This window comes from Erithacus rubecula, assembly GCF_903797595.1.
Source record: "Erithacus rubecula genome assembly, chromosome: 2".
NCBI lineage: Eukaryota > Metazoa > Chordata > Aves > Passeriformes > Muscicapidae > Erithacus > Erithacus rubecula.
The window spans coordinates 67238128-67259230 of NC_136685.1; positions in this window are offsets into that span (position 1 = coordinate 67238128).

Here is a 21103-nt window from a genome sequence, read left to right on the forward strand (position 1 = left end):
AGTTTTCCCTGACAAGGAGCCAGCACAGAGCACCCTGCCTCTCCTGTTTCTGAGAGCCCATCTGAGACCGTGGCCTTACGATTTCCAGACTGTAAGAACAGGATCGCGTTCATGCCCTTTCCAAGCAGCGATGGCAGCTGCAGTCATGGGAAGATAACAGCTGAGTTGGCAGGCCCAGCAGCCCCCTGAGGGGCAGGCTGTGCCTCTCTGACCTTTACAGTGGGCTCAGCTCCCCTTCTGATGTGGCTGCCAGGGAGGCAGAGCCAAAACATCCAGGCAGATTTCCCTGAAAAGGTCAAAGCAGTGCAGCTCGCTGGTGCTGGCAGGGGAAGGGCGGAAGGGGATTTCAGCCTCATTTGTGGACAAGAGCTGTGGGCTGGGAGCTCACCCTGAGCACTGCTGCTGGCTATGGGGGCACCCCAGCTGCTGCCTACCCCAATGTACCCCAGTTTTTGGGTCTGGAGAGGTGCCCCAGCATTCTGCACAGGTTGCTGGGGGGCTGGCAGCCATACTTTTCTTCTGAGGCAGGCAGTGGTGAAGGGAATGATCCAGGACCATTCAGCAGGGCAGCACTTTTTCATGGGGGAGCCCAAACAGCACCTCAGAAGGCAGGCATGGAGTGGGAACAGGGCAGGGGATGTGCTGGGGCCCAGCTGGCATGACAGCAAGAGCTGACTGCTGGTGCTCAGCAGGACACCCAGGATGTGCTGGGGAGTCGTGTGGAGCCACATGTCCTCGAGCTGGCTCAGGGTTGACATGAATCCCCCAGACCCCAGGGAATATGTGGATGCACCAGCCCCCACCAGGTGGCTGTGAACTATCCCCAAACATTTTCACTGGACATGAACAGCTGTGGGTGTGGGCAATATGGCTGGGCCCACTGCCCTCCTCACAAGCACGATGCCACCTAGCATGACTTTGCATAGTTCTCAAAGGGAAGGATTTGGCAAGACAGAAAAGAGGAAATGCAATTTTTTTTCCCTTTAGTTTTGTCTTTTTCTTTTTTTCCTAGGGAAGCCACAGCCTTACGAAGTCACCATTCATTTTAGCAGCCAACGCAGCTGCACACAGCAGATTTGGGGACCGGACGCTGTGGTCTGGTTGTGTGTGTAGTTGATGCAAAGCTTGGAAAATAATAAACACAAGCTTCCCTGAGCAGGGCACGTCCGTTATTGCATGCACACTGTAATTCAGGAACTAGCAGATGTCTGAGCCTCATGCCCAGCCTGACAGAGACACAAGAAGGGAACTGGTTCAGGGTCTGTGCACAGCTGCCCTAGTCAGATGACTCTGTCAGCTGAACCTGCCTCCGAATCAGGCCTGATTTATCATAGCAGGGACTCTGACCTTTGTCTGGTCACAAAAAAACCATCTTGGAAAGATTTCTGAAGGGTTTTTAAAAAAGGAGAGTGGTAGTAATAATAATTCAGGGGTGTCCTCAGCTTGCCAGCTGAGATGTGCAGCCCTCTTTCTTTGAATGCTTTTCACCAGGGCTAGTGAGAAACAATCACATAAGGTATTTTCCAGGGGCCTATCTCATGGGATGGCTAACATTTTTGCTTGTATTTGTCTGGGGGTGATGGGGCATTGCTCTGCCTGGTGGTCTTGTTTCTACCTTCAGGCAAGTGTACCTTCAGGTCCAGCTTCAGCCTTGCCTGCAGCATGAGTGGCTCAGACCCATGGCCAAGGTGACACAAGTTGACAGCTGCCATTGATCCTCTGCTACAAAACCAGTGTATGTTGACAATCTCAGTCCAAGCTGAGCAAGCTGGGCTATGTTTCTCACCATCAGGGCCACCTTACTTGGAACTTAAAACCTGGGATTAAGCTCTGGTCTCACATGGCAGGGTGACCAGAGGCTGTCTGAAGATAGCTGTGCAAATCAACGTGGCCTGGACTCCAAAAATAGCTGAAAAAGAGAACTGGAGCAGCCTGTGGATTTCCTTTCAACCTCATCTGCCATGGCCGGGCACATTGTGCTGCAGGCTGTTGTGGCCACAGCTGAGTTGTTAAAATGCTCAGTCAGAGAGCCTGAAGCTGTGTGGCCAGGGCTCTGGTTCCTACTCTTCAGTGAGACCTTGGAAGAAAGCACGCTACCACCTGGGCTGCACCTGTCGGGTGTGAACATGGAAGAGTGTTTTCTTTTAAATGAAAAGCGCTGCTTAGCTGAGTTATGTATTCATCAAAGTTCCTTTTCTTTCAAAGTCCAGAGGGTAATTGTCTTTGCCTACTGTGTAAAGCAATAGGAACTTTCCATTTGCAGGAAGAAGGGAGCAGAGGTTGGTGGCTAAAATTCAGGAGTGGCAACTTGGAGATATGAGCTCCACTAACCCACAGGCACTGCCACGCTGAATTATAATTACAGATAGCTATTAATTCCTTCCATTTTTTTTCTCCAAAATGCCCTAAAGAAAGTTGCAAACAAATCCTGAAAGATGCTGTTGTCAAAGGGACCTCAGCAGGGCAACTCACAGAAAAGGCAGACGGGCAATACTTCCTTGTAAAAATCTCTGACTTGTTCTCTGAAGGCAGATACACAAATATGGGATGTTTGCAGCAAAGCCCAGTCTATAGCTGTGGCCCTGAGGGAATTGTAGCTCCTTCTGCCAAAAATGACTTGCTTCAAGACCTTTCCCTCAACCTTCACACCATGTAAAGTTTCATACCTTAATAACAAGCACCAAAAATTCTCTTTGGAGCAGCAGGCAGAATGCCATAAATGTACATGGGCAGCCATCACAAAATCAGGATATGGAAGGACAAGAAGAATGTGCCAGCTGGTGATCGCATAATTTGTTTGCAGTGATTCATGGTCTTCCACTTTCACTCATCCCCCTCAGCCTCCTGCACAAGGATGCCCTGTCTGTGTCTGCAGTGTTCTGTGGAACAACCATGTCTTTTGGCTTTCATGGACAGTACTGTTCTCCTGCTCTCGCTCTGGTGATCCTGCAACTTGACAATGTCTGCAGTATCATTTCATTAATACATTGGATTTTTAACGCTTCAGTGATATTTACTTAAGTCCCGTGGCCACACTTAGGAAAAAATTGCTCCTTTCACCAAGAGGAGCCGAATGGAACGGGTGTTTCATGAAAGGAACAAAAGTTTGGGAACAGGGGAAAAGTCAAATGAGTGCAAACACTGATCAAAGCTGTTCTCTTGCTCAAAAGGAATACTAAGAAAACTTGCTCAGTGGGTCATGATGAGCTCATTCAGTCCACTCAATTACTGGAAAAATCTTCCACTTTGAGCAGTATGCCTGTGTCTGTGTTGAGTCAGAACCTGGCACAGCAGCTTCAGTACACATTTTTGTTATAAAAAGCCCCCTTTGTCTTTTGCAACCCTAAAAAAACCCTGGCCAGGACACTTTCTGTGTTTCATGTTTTTGACACAATAAATGTGGGCACTGTAGTGTTATGTTTCACCTGGAAGGTGATGTCTACAAGCATTTCCTACCTGCAGCATCTCAGTGTTGTTTATCTTTTTATTTGCTGTCCAACCACCTTCTATTCCATATGCAAATAGCAGTGCATAAAAAGGCTGCAAGTGCATGATGGTACACAGAAATCACATTTGCTGAAAGCATACTGGAATTTTCTGCTGAACTTATTGGCATATTTTCAATGCAAAGCTGGCAGCTATTGTATAATGCTTCCAGCGTACAGTACAGGGGCCTCAGAGAAAAATTATGTGTTCAGTGAGACTGAGAAAACACAGTTGCAAACATCACAGAGCTCTGCTGGAATGGGCACAGCAGTTGTGGGGAGGGGTCACCGTCAAATGTGCTATTTCAAGCAAAATCTGAGATGAGGATGTGTTCTTAGCCACAGGAAGAGCGTTGTCTTAGTCAGAGCAGTTAATCATGCAACATGAAGAAAAATACATACTGCAAGTCCTCATGATTTCTGTTTCCAACAGCTTTTTCCTCCTCTGAAATGACTTGCATATATTTTGATGCTGCTCATTTGCAACATAGGAGCATCTGTGCTCTGGCTTAGTTGATGGAAAGCTGGAGGTTCTCCGGGTGTATGAGCCATGCTTCTGTCACAGCGTTTGCCTCCATGTGTCTCTTTTCAGGAGGCAGGCAGGCAGGCAGAGGGAAAGAGAGGGGGAAAAAAAGTCCTGCTGACGTCAGTGAAGACCACACTGGGCTGGATAATATTACTGTGTACTTCAACCGCCCACTCCCTTTAATTTACTAGAAACTAAGCAAGCTGTTTTGAAACCCATCCCTTCCAGCGTTTTTGCACTGTTCTCCCTCGACCAAAGGCTATTAATTGTCAGGAGGTTGAAAGCTACCTGATTCCTTGTTCAAAGCACTGAGACAGAGGGGATTTCCATGAGTAATAATTTCAGTCTGTGCCTGTGCAGTGCACCGTAGGCTAGAGTAAATTGATCCAGCTGCTTGCAAGACTAGATGGAAAAGTGCCCGGGGGGGCTGGGAGAACATCACCAGATGGAGCTGGATGCTGTTGTCATCACATGGGTCTCCCCAGCTGCTGGGCATGCTCGGGCTTGACTTCCATCATGAGCAGGGAGGCTCAGCCTTCCTGTCTGTGCCGACTTGCAGAGTGGGATAATTCGCCAGCGCGTGTTGCAAAGCCTTCTCTTGTAACAAAAAGGGTAATTTTAGATTAGTCCGAACTGTCCTTTTCCCTCCTCTCTTTCCCTTCCTGCTCAATGTCCTCACTCCACTGACCCCAGTATTTTGTGTGTGTATTTTGCTCAGCAGCAATCTTCTCTGTGACAGAGATTATAAAAGCTTCCAGGAGGCCAACTACTTCTACAAATAATAAAAACTGGCAGGATTAACCTGTAACCTGAGGCAACAAAAATACAGATTCCACTAGCCAGATGGCAGAGTTCAAAGATCCACTCACTTCCTGGTGGAGGTTGCACAAGTTATTTTTTATCCCTGTTAAAAAGAAATAAAAAGTGAAAACATAGCAATAAAATGTGTGCTGCTTGCTTCTCTGGTTTTAATCACATTCGTTTTATACCTTTATGTTTTGTTATTAGGCATGTTAGGAAATTCATTCTTGCTACCTTCTGGAGCTGTTTAAATCCTGTTTGTTTTGGTTTTTTTGGGTTTTTTTTGTTTTTTTGGGGTTTTTTTTTGTAATTTTTTGTTTTGTTTTTGGGGTTTTTTTGGTTTTTTGGTTTTTTTGTTTTTTTTTTTTAAATTTTATTTTTCCCAGGGTGTTTGTATGCTCAATTCAATTTAGTCTATTGGAAGAAGAAAACTACATAGGAGGAACTAATTAACATAGCAGGAATGCAATTCACTTACTTTTTTTAAATGAGCAATTTAATTAGAGTTGCAGGGAAGACAGCACCCTGGATTTGATGGCCCCATCCTCGCTGGAAAGCCCAGGGCTGGCAGTGTGAGAGCGGCTGCCCAGTGCAATCTGGGCAAGAGCCAAGTGTGCTCAGAGGGTCTGGGGGCTGCCTGAGCCTGAGTGCTCTGGTGAGCACACGAGGGAGAGACCTCTGTTGCAAACGAGGTGCAGGGTCATTGATGGGGTGTCAGAGCAAGGGCTGCACCCCTGAGGTGGGACAGGAACTCAGGGGAAAGGCATTCCCCAAGTGCTAGCACTGCATGCTGAGGATTGGAAGTGGGGAACAGAGGGTTTCCCTTCCCAGTGCAGAGCAGCTTGCTTGGCAGAAGAAAGTCATTTTACGGAATGTGACATGAGAGCAGTAAAATGGGTGTGGTTTATTCAGGGAGCCGGTGCAGTGATGTCCCACCCATGCCCCATGCCCCACACTCCGGTGGCAGGGGTGGCCAGGCAGCACTTCTCACAAACAAACCCACTCTGTCTACATCCCCGTGAGCCCCTGCTGGCAAAACCATCACAGGCAGACAGTGTTACAGCAAGGGACCTTACACATCCCTGCTGAATTGGTGGCAGTGAATTTACTGGAGAGACAGGATCAGGGCAGGTTAATCTGAGAGCAGCTCTTGGTTCTTCTTTCCTCCAAGACAGGTCATACAACTTTCTTCACCAGCCAAGTGTTAGCTGTGAAAAGAAAGGATGTGAAGTGTGAGGTCAAGATAAGCGCCTTTGTGCCTAGCTGTGGTGTGGCTGTCATGGAGTGTACACAGAGGTAAATGGCTCGGCCAGCAGATTGCAGAAGTGGGAGTGGAAGAATAAAGTTCATGGGTTGTTTTTGTGATGGTTTGTCCTCCCTCGCTGGCTGGGCCATTAATGAAAACAGGTTTTGAGGTACTGGCAGGGTTTTGGAGCAAGCTGCAGGTACCCTTCAGGAGAGCAGCACTGGGAGTTCCAAGCAGGGAGTTTATGATTAATTTTTCAGGCATTTATTGTGCAATGGGAGATGGCCACCAGCCAGCTCAGAAGTTAAGCCAAAAGATGACTGTCAAGTGAAACTGTTACGTTTGGCAGATCTTTCCAAAGCTGCTGTGCAAAACAGACATAGTGAAGCTGATTTCTGGATTTTCCAGACCTTCTGGATGGCATATTCTTGCATGGCAGTCCTCTTCATTTTCCCATTTTTGACAGAAGAATTGAATTTGACTTGCAGGCTGTGTGGATTTTGCATGAGGCAGCCCTCTCCGTGCCTTAACGTTTACCTGCAAACGTCTCCTTCTGGTAATTCCTCCTTTAATGAACTTACAAGGACCCAGCTCTACTTGGCTTTCTGAAAACAAAACCGTGTTTTCTTTGAAAAGCCTTTTCAGCCCAGATGACGGGGGGAGGAGATAAAAAAGCTGGTGGTGCGAAACGAGCTCTGCCCGTGCAAGCAGATTGCGATAGAAATTTCCCCCTTGTGTGGCTTACCCTGAGCTAAGGTCAGTCAGTTAACTCTGTTTGGACACCGTCTGGCATGAATACTTCAACGATAAAGCTTAATGTGTAACCCAGGGCTTTTTTTTCTTCTGTGTCAGCAGTTGGCAGGAAGATACTGTAAATAAGGCTCCCTATGAGTAAATAGATATGTGTGGAGAGGGGAGGGGAGCACCGCAGTAAGCAGTTTTGAAATTCATGCCAGCGTTGCTCCAAGTGATAAGGTTATTTGAGTAACCTGCAAACCATACGGATGCACAGGTTTCAAAAACAGGAAAGCGTCTTGTTTGAAAAACTTCTGAGGCAACCCGAAGGCTTAGAAAAGAATCAGGCTGTGTGGTTTGAGTGCCTTGTTGGTACTTCCTTGTTGGTATTGGGATTGAGCTGGTGCAAGGCCTCAGCTGCAACAGCCACGCTCACCAAGGGGCTTTTTGGAGGGATGAGAAATTTCAAAGTTTCCCTATTCATTTCCTCTTCAGGCGAGTTGGAGGGGTTTTTTCTCACTCTCCTTTTCAGTAATGTAGTAAGAAATAAGTAATTCAAGTGCGCTGACATCCTCAGAAAATGCACTGTGTCTGAGTTCACTGTGTCCCTTCTCCTGGTGGATGTGACCCTGCTGTGGGCTGTGCCAGCCTGGCTGGTGCTGTGCCAGACTCCTGGCTCCTGACACTGCCAGCCCAGCACCTGAACAGTGGGGCCTTTGGAAGGGCAGGGCACTAAACCTAAACCTTTCTGAGGGGTTTAAACGTGGATGTGCAGAATTTGCTGATGCTTTTGGAAAGTCTGATGGCTAAGGTTCTCCATAAATAAACCAAAGCCACGTACTTTCTGTTTGACCTTTGCTTTTGGATTAAGAAAATCAGCCCACAGGATCTGGAGTTTAGTTTCTGGAGGAGGGAGAAATGCATTTGCCTGGGCACACGTGGCTGTGGCTGCGCACATGCCTCGCTGAGCACCGTGTGACCCTGGCTTGCCCTGGCACCTTGCTCCTTGGGGGTTTTACAGAGCTGCTACCTAGAAAACACAAGCCTTCCTCACCTGGAATGACATAGCTGACACAGTTCCAGCATACTTTGTTATTATTTATTGAACAGGACTCAAAGCACAAAGTTGGGACACAGACATTTTCTTTTCCAGCATGTGTGGTTTCCAGTGGAGGTTGTGGTCCTTTCTGTTGGATTTGAGTACATCCATTCTTTGAGCCTTCAGGTCAGACAGGGGCTTGGCTGGGTCTCTTCCCAAAGGGTTGGCTCTTTTTCTGCTGGAAGCAGAGGGGATATTTCAGTCCCAACCTGGCTTCTCCTCCCTTCCTGCCCTATCTTCCAGGATGTTCACCTCAGCTGCTTCCCTCAGCTGTGGCAGCTGCAGTGCCAGCCACAGCAGTTACAGCAGAGATGGCTTTGACCCTTCAGGTTCTGTATTTTGATTGATCCTCAACTGAAATATCAATGGCTTCTCAGTCACTTACAGCAAGGAAAACGTTTGAAAAACTCAAGGAAATTAATTTAACTAGACTGGGAGAAAACATATTTGGCTAGAAATTCAGGCTCCAGCCAACACAGTGGACTTCTGCCAATTCAACTTTTGCCTTAGTCCTAGAAGCAAGCAGTGAAAAGGGAGGGAAAAAAAAAAAGAAAAAATCCCCTTCATTGCCCCTTGGATTTAATTGTGTTTTTTTGTAAGCCTCATAAATCCTGCCCAAATCACGTCATCAAGCCACAGGGAAACTGAAACCTTGCCCAAGGCAGGAGCCAGCAGGGCTGTTCAAGCCAGAAGGGTTACATTCAGGGACAAGTTCAATGTACCACAGTCTTGTTTTGAATGGGAATGTACTTGTCTCTGTGTGTGTGAGAAAGGCACCTGGGTGCAGGAGATGGTCCTGCCTTTTTCCTCTTTGGATGTTTGAAAAGATACAAAAGGAAGAGTGGCATGAGTGGAGGCAAAGCAGACATCCTTGAGGCCACCCCCTAGCCTTTCAAGTGTTTTTCCTCTTGTGCTGCAGTGAGGGGGAGCAGGAAGGGAGGGACAGGGACTCACATCAAACTGGTCTGTCCAAGCACTTTATTTTTTCCTTTGGGCATCAGACAGACAGAAGGAGGAGGATTAAAACCCCCAGATGTCTAAGCTGAACTACTGAGGGTTTTCTTACCCTTCTCTCTTGTGGCCTCTCATATAATTCTTTTGCATATAACTCCCATCCTGGAAGAAAAAAGCAAGTTTGGAAGCTGAACCTCCACGGTGCCTTTGGTGCCTCCCCTCAGTTGTGTGTGTGGGGTGGGCGATGCCCGGCTGAGAGATCAGCAGCACCTCCCCAGGGTAGAAACAGGACCTCCCCACGGGGGAAGCCAAAACATCACAGTTGGTATTTCATGTCGGGGATGTGCACAATAGGTCTGGAAGGTTTCAGCAAGTGCATTGTTTGGATTTTCACTGGAGCAGGGCTTGGCCCAAAGCAGTGGCTAGCACTGCACAGGGGCACAGTTGCTTGCCTGTGACACAGAGGTGCCATGTTGTGCCCCACTGTGCACCTCCTTTGCCTCAGTGGCAGGCAGACTGCATATCTCTGGAAGGGAAACAGCCAACAGCAGCAGGCTCTGATGGGGGCTGAGCTATTGCCAGCAGTCTTTAGTCACCCCTCTACAGAACTGCAGAGGAGCTGAAAACGTTTGCTTATTTTTATTTGGCTCTTTTCCCCATCTCCTGCAGGAAAATACATTTAAAAGCACAAGGGCATAAGGCTCCATCCTGCCAAGCACCAAGCTGAGCCCCCTCTGCTCCACAAAGTCCCAGCAACCTGACCTTTGCCTTCGGTCAGGCTTTTTTCAGACTCATCATTATTTTGGCTGCATTTGTGCTGTGGAGGAATGCAGGTGTTTCCTCTGTTCCCACCAGCATGCCCATGCTCTGGTTTCTGAAGAGTTGGGGAGGTTGCTCGTGCGTGTCCTGTCACGTTCCAGGAGGCATTTGAGGAAAATGTGGATGCAGTTCAGGCATATGACCAGGGAAACAACAGATTTGCATGCACTTGCATGTAAGTGTAATTTAGGCAGGCAACGTGCCGAGCTTGCTTGAAAAACTGGCCCATGTTTTTCCATTTGTGGGTTTGTTTTTTTTTTTTAAGTTAAGGAAAGGCAAACAAGTTGTTCCTCTGTTTGATCTGTAATAACCCGAGCTGGTTCCCTTGGAAAGCTTATTTATTCTCCTTGGCTGCTGAAGTGGATGCCGAGTTTTGAGCATCCTGAGCAGAGACGGTGTGCTGATGGGGTTCTTTGTTGCTGAAGCTTTTGTTGGACAATTATGAGACTCATTTATATAGCTGTTTATGTATTAAAATTGTTGGGTTGCCTGGAGCTACGGATAAGCACTCCTTGTTTGACATATCTCTAAATAAATATAGAGGCACATTATTAATGGATACAGCTTTAAAAGCAAACACCCAGAGATGCACTTACAATAAGGGGAGGAAAAACCAAGGTTACATCATGTTGCTAGAAGCCAATTGCTTTGTTTTCTAAAATGTTTCTCTGTAGGACACAGATGATTTTTTGACTCATTCAGCATCTGAGCATCCAAAAAGTCTCTCAGTTGTTCCAAAATTCTTTCAGCAGCATCCCACATGGCATTGATAGACGGTTACAGTGTTTTACTGTCCAGTATATCCTTTTTCCCCAATGGACTCATGCTTTTGTATTTCTGGAGAACTGTGTCCCTGCTGAGGGAGGAATCAGCATTTTAGGGTTTTTCCAACCACATAATTTTGCAGTCTGAAGAAGAGCAGATGGCCTGAGGCTTTTAAATATGTGTAAGTGCAAGTGTACTGATGGGTGAACACCCTGGGTCACCAGGAGAAAGTGGCAGGAGCCTACTGCTCTTGCTGTCATGCTGCTGATCCTGTAGGTGCTGAGCTATAGCTGGTGCAAGAAAACATCTCCTAAGTGCAGAGCTGGTTCCCTGACAGGCAGTTATGAACTCACCTGTGCACTCTCTGCCACCCCTGCTGCACCCCTTCTCTAGAGATCAATGTTCCTGTCACTGTGTGGCTTTCTCCTCCTCCTCCCCAGCTCTCTCAGGCTTAGAGCCAGAAGCTCCTACCTGGCTCTTGTTGATGGCCCTGCTGTTTGCTCCTCAGCCCTACCAGGAACTGGCTCTTGTTTGTTTTGGATCTGAAGGGCACGGATTTGAGCAGGGCTGTGACTGAGGACAGGTTGTCCTGCCTCTGAACAGGGAGGTAAACCTGGTGTTCAGAACTGCAGGTCATGTTGAGAGCTGATGTCCCTCTGTTCTCATTGCAGAAAGATCAATGCTTTTGCTGCCATTTATGCCCTGGGGCAACCACCTGCAGTTTTGGGTAGAGGATTCACCAGCAGCCACCTATTCCAGGGGCCAGCCAGCTCTGCTCAGATCTCCGTGCTCAGCAGAACCCACTTGGTGACATTTGGGACATTGGACTGGGAAATGCCTGCTGATCTTCCCTGGGGAGCTGCAGTGCTGCCAGGGCTGCAGGGGTATCCTGCTTTGGCAAGCTGGATGGATGCATCCCTGCACACACCTCAGTGGTGCTGTTCTGCCAGCAAAAGCATGCAGCACAAGCCTGGCTGTAGGCTGTAGTTTTTGTGAGCACAGGCTAGATTTCCATGACATGCCTGCTGTGCCCTGGGGCCAGGCTGGCACCCTGAACTCTCCCATGGAACACTGAGCCAGAGCACAGCTGGGTGCAGCACTGCTGATGCTGGCCCAAAGGGGCCATATAACTTGATGAGCCTCTTCCTGCTCTTCACTAGCTTTGGGATCAGTTGTTTCTGCTCACCCAATTAAAAAGTAAATACACTGTGCTTGGAAAACCACTGAAGGAGCAGCTTGGCTGTGTGAAGCAACAAGACTCCTTGCTGTGGACATGCAGGAGGCATGCTAGCTCTTTAAGCCCTCAGAGGGGTGGTGAGGGTTCTGGCAGCTGCTCTGGCTCCTTTCTGGGACACACAGTCCTCCAGGCTGAGGGTTGGTGGCTCTCTGGAGGGTGAAAGCAGGGCAGACCTTGTTATTGCCTGCTTAACAGGCCCCTTCAAGTGGCTCACCTCTTTCCCATGTGGTTGTTTGTATTGCAGTCTCATCTGTAGGTGGGTGAATTGTTCTCTTCCTCACCTGGCACTACTCCTGTGGGCTAGGAGGGAGTTGGCTGGTGTTCTTGTGTTTGCTTGCTCTAGGGCAGCGGTGTGCATTCACCTTGTATGGGGAGGGTGCAGGCTCAGCAGCCAGTGTGCCTCTTTTGGAGCCAGGTGTTTACAAGGGCTCCTCAGACTGCTGCTGGCTTCTGGAAACATGTCCCTTGGCATCACTGCCACAAGCAGGGGTGGTGTCCCAGCCCAGCCCTTTTCTCCATGAACAGCCTCCCTGAGAGGCTCAGCCTTAACGGCTGGGTGGCTGCAGGAGAGCCACAGACCCAGCCAGGCACAAGCAGCCCTTTGCAAGCAGCCCTGGCTGTGCTTCATAAAAGTCACAGTCCCCTCTCCCACCACCCTTGAAGCACTGATGTGGTGTCCAAGCAGTGGCTTCTTCCTGTGGAACAAAGGGTCCCATGGGCTGGGTACCATGCATATGGAATGCAGGACAGTGAAAGAACACAGAAGGTTTATCAAAAAGTGCTGTCCAGTTACATTGTCCTAAACTTCTACCCCCTTGAACTTGCCTATGTTGTTGGAATATGGTGAGCTGGCAAAGGGGGACTGGCCTGGGAATTATGGGCTGGATGGGAGAGGTTTGTGTACCCAGCTGCTCAGCTACCGCTCAGATTCCGAGAAGCTGTGAGCCTGGCAGGAGGGTATGACACCTCTGGCAGCACTCTGCCGTCAGCAGAAAAGCACCCATGGCACTTCAAACCTCTAACCTGTGTCCTGGCTGGGCTCCAAGGACTTCTGCAATTCCCCACCTCTCTCACCAGCTAGAATTTGGTTCTCCTTAATTGCTCCTGCCCTCCTCTGTGAACAGCCCTCTGTCAACCCGTGGGACAGCTCTCCTGAGGAATGTGAACAGAGCTAGCTTTCATACATGTGCTGTTAAACATTAGCTGCATCCCTCTCGGCAGGCAGCCACTTTCCACCTTCAGTGCTGTTCTCTTTGCCCTGCATGCCAGCGTGCCTGCAGTACTCATCTTCCTCAAATGGGCAAGCAAAATTGCATGATACCAAGGTGAATGTATTGAACTTCTGGTCAACTTACTTGCTTTCACTACACAGCAGATCTTTTGGGATGGGATGAAAGAGACAGAAGTGTTGAAAAATATGGAGAAAGAATAAAAGGGCAGGTGGGGGTGATCAAATTCCAGCCAAAAAAATCTCCAGAGCAGCACACCAGAGATGGATAAAGAATCGCCAGTGAGTCAGGGGGAAGGAATGGCAGCATTGTCTCATGTTCAAGCAGAGAATCTGTAATGGAAGAAGATGAACTGCCAGGGAACTAATATCCCTCTGCAGCAATTGTTTGATCCCTCCCTTCCCCTCCAAAAAAGCAAGTTGCTGCTGGCTAGCTAACAAGTTAAAAAATCCAGTCCAAAACCTAATCTAGTCTCTTGTGCCAATAAACGCATCTGTCAGTGTGTCAGTGTTGATCCTCCTTCAGTACATGCCACATGCTCATGTCTTTACACAGGATGGGCTGGAAGGACCATTAACCAGATTAGAAATTCTAAGGCACAATTAAAAACCATGCTGCTGCTTCGCTTTAATCTTCTCTCCTCTAGCTTCCAGGCTTGTTTTTTTTCCCTGGGCTGACACAGTCCTAAGTTGTTTGGTGGTGGTAGGGTAGCATTACACAACCCGGGCTGGTTTCTAAAGTGTGTAACATTGTGCATTACCTTGGCAGCAACGCGAGGCTTTCAAAAAAAAAAAGAATAACCCGACCAACTGGGAAAACAATAGCTGCATTTACTGCCTGGGGAGGGGAAGATTTGGGCATTGAAGCTATGCAGCCACGGATCAAAATGTGCAGTTTGCTTTCCAGAGTTGCCCAAGAAAAAATTGTACAAGGAAAGGAAATGTCTGGTATATTTGTTCAAAATGCAGCTGTACATCTGAAGACCTGTGGCAGCTGGAGGCGCATGGAAAAGAGGGAGACTGGAAGGTTACTGGCTCTCACTGGTGCTCAGTGAGGCAGGACTCATGCCACTGGACTTAGAAGGGGGGCCCTGTGCCAGATGCATGGCCCCCATTCCCACGTAGACCATTTCTCCCGGGGAAGCTTTGGTGTTGCAGATAACAGCGCCATAGTGCACACTCCTGCTTTTATTCCTCCTTCTCTCCCTGCGCAGCTTGGCAGAGACATGCACTCCCCTTATCCTTCCTGGAGCAAGGGATGCTCGGGCAACCCTGCGGCAGAGAGCGGCTCTGACGCCAGGCTGGTGCCTGTGCCCCAAGGGCAAGGAGAGCCCGGGAGAAGCAGCGCCATTTGGAGCATTCCTGACCTCCTAGGCAACATCTGATAACACTGGGTGGATTGCAGCCTCTTTTCCGAGCAGGGATTGTTCCTTAATTGCTACTGCATTGTACAAATGCAGTGGGAATTTTACGGAGCACATAACATATTCTAAAATGACTTTTTTTTTTCTTTTAAATTCTTTGCCTGTTTTCCTCATGCAGAACCACATTTATTACTATTATTAATGGCCTCATTGGTCCTTGTTCTGGTTCTGAGTCTTTATAGTTACTGTCGTTATACAATTTTTAAGGTACAGATTGAATTCTGGCCTACCTGCATTAAAAATGGTAGGGTTCAAAATTTCGATTTTTCACAGGTTTGGGCATCAAGATATTTTTGCATTCTGTCCTGTGCTTATTGTGATGAAAAGCTCTCGTCACCACTGCCTACAGAATATATCAGGGATATAGTTCCCCTTCACAGAAAATTAGAGACATTATAATTGTTCCACTGGGCTTTTAGAAATGAATGCTATAGTGTCCTGGTATTTATATAGGATCCTATTTGCTTATCCTTTTTAAATGCTGCGTATGGTAATGTTTAGGATGCATTATGAAGGCCTTTCATCTTCTTCTGAAGCACAGGATGAAATATGGGTCATGGCTAGAATGAAGCAGCAAGGCTTTGTGATCTGGTAGTCTGCTGTATCTGATATGGCAAACCCCGTTCTGCCAGGAAAGCCACCGTCCTTTTGGGAACTTAATGGCTTGGTGGGGTTGCTTTAAAATTGCAGCTACACCTATTTGATACTTTTTTGGATGAAAGAACAAGATCTTTCACTCCCCTTACTGTGGAGTGCCAGCCAGGTTTAAAATGAATATCAACCCATGTTGAAGAGGGAAGGAAATGAAAGAAGCATTTCTTCCCCAGAAACAGCCCTGCTTTGCTGCCTTTTCCATATGTGCACAGATGTCTGTCAGTTTTGGCACCAGAAAACATTAAAAATAAGAAGTTTTTTAAATACTGGAAATTCTTTCGTGTCTTTAAGTGTCGCCCAACAGGAACGCTGAGGCTGTAAAATGGACAAAAGAGAATTGAGCCAGTCAGTGTTTCTACAGAGAGCTTATTCCTGCCTAACAAAACATTTGAAATATCCCGTGTGTTTTTGGAGAGGGCTAGAACAAGGTGAAAGGCTCTGCCTCTTGTGCCCTGGAGCCTGGAAATTGAGAATAAGCCCAGAGCTAAAGAGCAGAGGTTGAGTTTCCTGCTGTCCCAAATTCACTCCAGCTCTGTAGCAGATTCCAGGAGTCTGGGATAGCTGATGCGAGATGCCTGTGGTCTTTTTTGCTAGAAATACTGAGTACCTATCCTGGACACTGATTTGGAGCAAATAAACTGTGGTAAATCATGCTCTTGGCACTCAGAATACAGATGTTTGAAATGAACAGAGGCTCTCTCAAGAGATATTTTTCCCAGCCATAAAAAGGAGGAATAGCTACATTGCAAGAGAGGAGGTTAAATCACAGAGTTTTTTGTATACTGCTGTGAAGCTTTGGAGAGGAAGCCATTATAGGAGTACAAATTGCTCTTTATTTTTTATTTTATCTATTGCCTCATTCTCAAATAATGAAATTCTGAATGTACCTCTTTGCTAGCTGCTGAAAAACAAGAGAATGTGGGAGGATTCTTAATGACACTAATAAACCCAGCTGAACACTTTGCCAGCAATTTATTTTATTGCAAAAATACCATTTTATTAATACAAATGGTCTTTGTAGGATTGCATTTGTTGTGACACAGTTTGTTTAGAAAAATATACAGGCCAAATTATTTTGTTCAAAACATTCCCTTTTTCCTCTGGTTAGAATGGAGCACTTAATTTCAGAATTTCATTTTATAATGGCTTTGCTGTTCTTTTTTTTTTTTTTTCTTCCTTCTTTTTTTTTTTGCTTTTTAATTTTTTTTTTATTTGGACAGTGTAATTTATATGCCACAGTAAAAATACAAATAATTGAAGTTACGTGATTTTAATGAAAGTGCAATGTATTCGCATGGGGTAGTTTTATGTGAGTGGAAACTTCAATTAGTGGGAAAAATGCCAACATACTGGTGGTCCACTCTGCAGCCTTTCTGTCCTGCTGTGCTTAGGGATGAGATGGAAAGCTTGCTGGAGTGTCCAGAACAGCCCTTTTTGCTTCTTCCATTCAATCCTTCTTGTAATTAACACCTTCTTTAGCTAGAAGGTAGCGTGATTTCAGCTGCAGGGTGTTTTCTAGCTGCAGCACATAGATTTTTCGCTTCTCTTGATTGTGGAGAGCATGGCCATGTGTGACAGGGGATCATTCAGCCAGCAGTGAACAGGAATGTGAAAATCCATCCCTTTCGCTGCTCCCTGCCACCATGCTGAGTTCAGGAGTGCTCTGTATTTGTATCTCCACATGCTGTTGGGTTTGGTGGGAACTGTGAGAGCCTGCAGATCATTTTTTTCCTACCATCCCTGTTGGCAGTGTGGTGCTGGCGAGATAAATTAATTGCTGCACTTCTTAGGGGGTTTTGTCTGCTGATGTAATGGTGCCATTTGGGCTGGGTGCCCCATTGGCTAAAGATGATAAATTGTGATGTACAGTAGGTCCCACGAAGGACAAGGAACACTCCTGCCTTATTTTGGGGAAGAGAGATGTGGAAACATCTGCCCTTGGAAGCCACCAAGAATGGAGCAGGAAGGAAGAAACAAAGTGGGACCTAAATTCTGCTAATGGACACGTGTTGAGCTGGTGTGGTGCTCTGAGTGGTCAGAGCCCAGGCAGAGCCCAAAACCACTGCTGCTCTGTGCTTTTCCAGGAAAACTGAATACATGAGGCTCAGCAATATGTACATTCTGTTAGGCATTGTCTGGAGTGGCTTTTCAGGGAGCAAGGGAGCTCTCTGTGCATTAGCTGGAACAACTCCTCCACTGAATGTACGCTCTGCTTCCTTGCTTCTCTGGACCACTCCCTCCCGTCTGGCTCTTAGCACTTCCAGCTTTCAAAATGTTCAAATAACTCAGTTTATCCTCACAGGACCTCTGTGGAAGGGATGGAGGGATGGGTAAATCCTTAGTTTGCAGTTGGAAAACTGAAAAATAATCCCTCATCCCTAATTTGCAGCGAGGCTTCAGTGCCAGGCAGCGCTCAGACCACGCTGCAAGCGCATGTCTGCACACACAGGAGCAAATGGACACTTCTGGGTGTCTCTGTACTGACACAGCTGCATTTTTATGGCTTGGTCAAGCTGTGTGGATCCTTGCTTTTGATTTCCCTCACACAACACACACCTGGTATGAGAGAGTCTGGTTCCTGCTGCTTGTATTTCTCTGCTGGGCTTGGTCAGTGAGGAAAAGAACTGAACCACATGTGGTGACATCTGTGGCAGTATGTACTTGGGCACAGCAAAGTGTGACCCACTGGTGGGGCTGGCCAGTGGTGCCAACACATGTAGGAACTGCTGTCAGATACCACAGGGTGAGAGGAGCCAACAGCACCACTGCCTTGGGGCACTCCTGGGCACAGCTGCTGAATCTGCGGGGCTGGTTTGCTCTTCCTGGAATCAAACTAGAACCCCCAAAGGATCCTGCATGAAATTTGTAAACCAAAGTCGAGCCTCTTTGTCTTGTGATGCTTGCTTTAATTTTACTGTGGGCTGTCAGGAGAATAATTTGTGATTAAAACTGAAAGCTGCCTTGGAACAGCTGCCAGGCTGAGAGATGTCAGTGGGGCTCTGAGGGGTTTAGAGAACTCCATTTAGAGAACTGCATTGTTTCCCCCACACTTAGATCCATGTGCAGGATCTATTCCCCGATCTAATCAGGATTTGGAATTGCAAAGGGATGAATGCTAGAGCTGTGATTGGAGTCTGTGAGCACAAGGCAGCCCTTGTGTGTTTTACCTTTATGCTGCTGTGAGCTGCTTGAAACCCTTTATAAGAAAGGGGTAAGTCTGATTTAACGAATTTACCAAAGCTCACAGGTTTGTGGTGAAAAGTCAGTACAACAGGTCTTTGTGAGCCACGGATTTATGACATGTAAATAAGTTGGTGTGCTGGTTGTGGATGGTGTTACAGGTAGCAGGCATTTTAAAAACGTCTCGCAGGGTGATTTATGTGGGTTATTTCACACACACGTGTGTGAAATACATTTATAGATCCTCTGCCTCCCCTCCCTGCGGCTGCAAGGGTAGGAGCAAGGAGCAGCATTCAGTGTAGACTGGCCCACGCTTCCTCCTTGGGTTGCTGAATTCCAGCAACCGGGAATCATTAAAACAGAAGAGAAAAAAAAGGCTTTTTGGCTGAGCCTGAGCTCTCCCATCAGTGTTGCTTGCCCTGCAATCTCTGTACTGAATGGAAACGGTTTCCTCTCTCCCTGCCCTGAGCTTACAGACTGGGTTTCCTGCCTTCCTGTTAGTGCCTCCACCTACCCAGACAGCTCTGACACTTCAGACTTACTGATCAGCTATTTTCTACCACAGCTCTTTTAGCAAAGGTTTTATGCGGCGGTGTAACAGCTGACTAAGCAGCGAGCCTGTGAGTGAGAGAAATGAATGTAGGGCTTTTTTTATCCAGCAACCTGACAAGGCTCCATCTCAAACTGGGAGGCATTTCTCCATGCTTGCAGCCTCTTTAGTTGGGTGGGCTAATGTTCAGTTATGCTCTTGGAGTTGAGAGGCAAGCCCTGACAGGGCCCTCCATGAGTTAAAAAGGCAGGGGGATGCATCAGATACAGTACCTAGAAGAGAGGAGCACAGGCAATTTGCATAGTGAAACCACAATGTGAAGATATGCTGAATGTGTGACTCGGCTTTGAAAACAGGTATCATATGCAAAGGCAGTTAATACATAGGAGAATTCTAGAGGGAGACTCTGGACCAGAAATATGAAAGTTCAAAGTGATTTTCATAACAGACGGCCTGTCATTTCAGAAGGCTGCAGAATGGGGCATTTTGGGGCACCACAGCCGAGCTGGAACCACTGTTATCTGCTGTCATCTATCATAAATGGATCTTTAATTTTACCACACCAGACAGCTGGTGAAAAAAACCCAAAAACTGGAACATAATCCTTTAGGAACTGAGAAAATTTATGTTACTGTTGTAGCACCTGGTTTCCACTGTGAGGTGGTCTTATTAAGAGGTGCCCTGTTGTCCAGTGAGTGGGTGGTGTTTGAGGGCAGAGGGGTAAGGACACCAGCAGGGCCTTCCCCCTGATGAGACAGTGGACAGTGCTAATTCTGCTGCTAATTCTGGGAAGGCGTGTTCCCTCCTTCTGTCTGGAAAAAAAGTGAGAAAGAATAGAGGAACAGACAATTTTTAACAAGGCAAACGAGCAAAAGTGCTAAATGTGTTCATAAGGACATGAGAAGGAAAATAGAGAACATAACTGCTCAGGGAAGTATTGGTAATGAGAGAGGATGATGTGGATGGTGTTTGTTGGGGAATAAAGTCTGGTTCAGTGGCAAGATGGAGCAAGATTAGAAAGAAAGTCCAGGCCTGACCCGTGTACCTGAAGATGACATGACCTGGAGGGAAAGGTGACTTCATCTGAGGATGCTTTTTCCTGTGCTTTGTATTTTAAGAATAGCAGTGGCACATTTCCATTTGCACCTGCTCCTGTCTCTATGCTGGCCAGTACCTCCTTGAGCACCTAACTTTCACAGCAAAAAGAATGAAATATCCATTGTTATTGGGAAGACATGGCTTTCCTCCCACTCAGAAGGAATCTCACGGGTGCCTGTGTAAAATTTCGGGAGGGCAACTCTGCAAAATTGAAACTTTTATTCTTTATACTCAGCAAAATACACATAGTTGAAGGAAGGTTTTCCCTCAGACCATGGGGAACTGAGAAGGATGCTCAGTACTGGAATTTCTACTGAACAGATCAATAAGCCCACTGATGTGCTGGTGCCTTCCATGGCATGCCTAGAAACTGCTGCTGAATGCAATGCAGCCCTGACACCTCAGTGAATCGATTTCTCTGAATGCCATGCCAAGCAGATGAGAAGCTTTTGTCAGCCAGTTTGGGTCAAGTCCGTCATCTAATCCCTGACCTATTGCTTGTGGGAGCAGAGTACAAAGGATGAAGTCATCAGAAAAGTGCAAAGGTCCTGTGCCCTTCGAGGGGGGCGTTAGATGTGCAAGCAGAGCAACATATTCAAAATAAACCAATAAATCAGAGATGCCAGTCCTAGGCAGGTGTGTTTCTGTGCTGATTCTGGTACCCATGAAGAAGCACAGCAAAGCAAAGGTGTCTTCGTGTCTGAGAGGAGCTTTCATGCCATAGGTTTGAAATGTACTGTCACCACTGCAGCATCAGGGAATATTTAACATGCAGTGCTGCATGCCTTTGCTCCCCTGACCACAGGACTAATGCCTGCAGAGTGAAAAGGATTTTTCAAGTGGTGTGGCAGGCTAGCAGAAAAAAAGAATGGGTTTGTAGTGCAGCAGCTATTCCTTGCATGTAAATGTCTCTTTTTACTGTGTTCAGATTCCATTGTCCCCAGGCTTTCCTCTGATTTATCTCAGCAGAAATGGGTCAACCTCATCTGTATGTTCAAGAGGAAAGTCTCAACTACTGTGTCTAGATAAGATACCTTCAGTCAAATGTCACAGCCTGCCCACTCCAGTTAGGGGCATGACTACTTCTACAGCAGAGGAAGGTCCTAGATCATAATGCCAGCATTGCTGGGCAGCTTGGTGTCTTTTCAGCTTTTCCCTCTCCATGTCTCCACGTCAATCCCAGGATTTGCGAGACATTGGAGAGTCTGGATGTTCTTGTCTCTGTGGTTTGGACAAGAGAGTGAAATAAGACTTGTCTGGCTCCAAAACTCAGGATATTAGTTACATGTTGGTAGGCTCTCC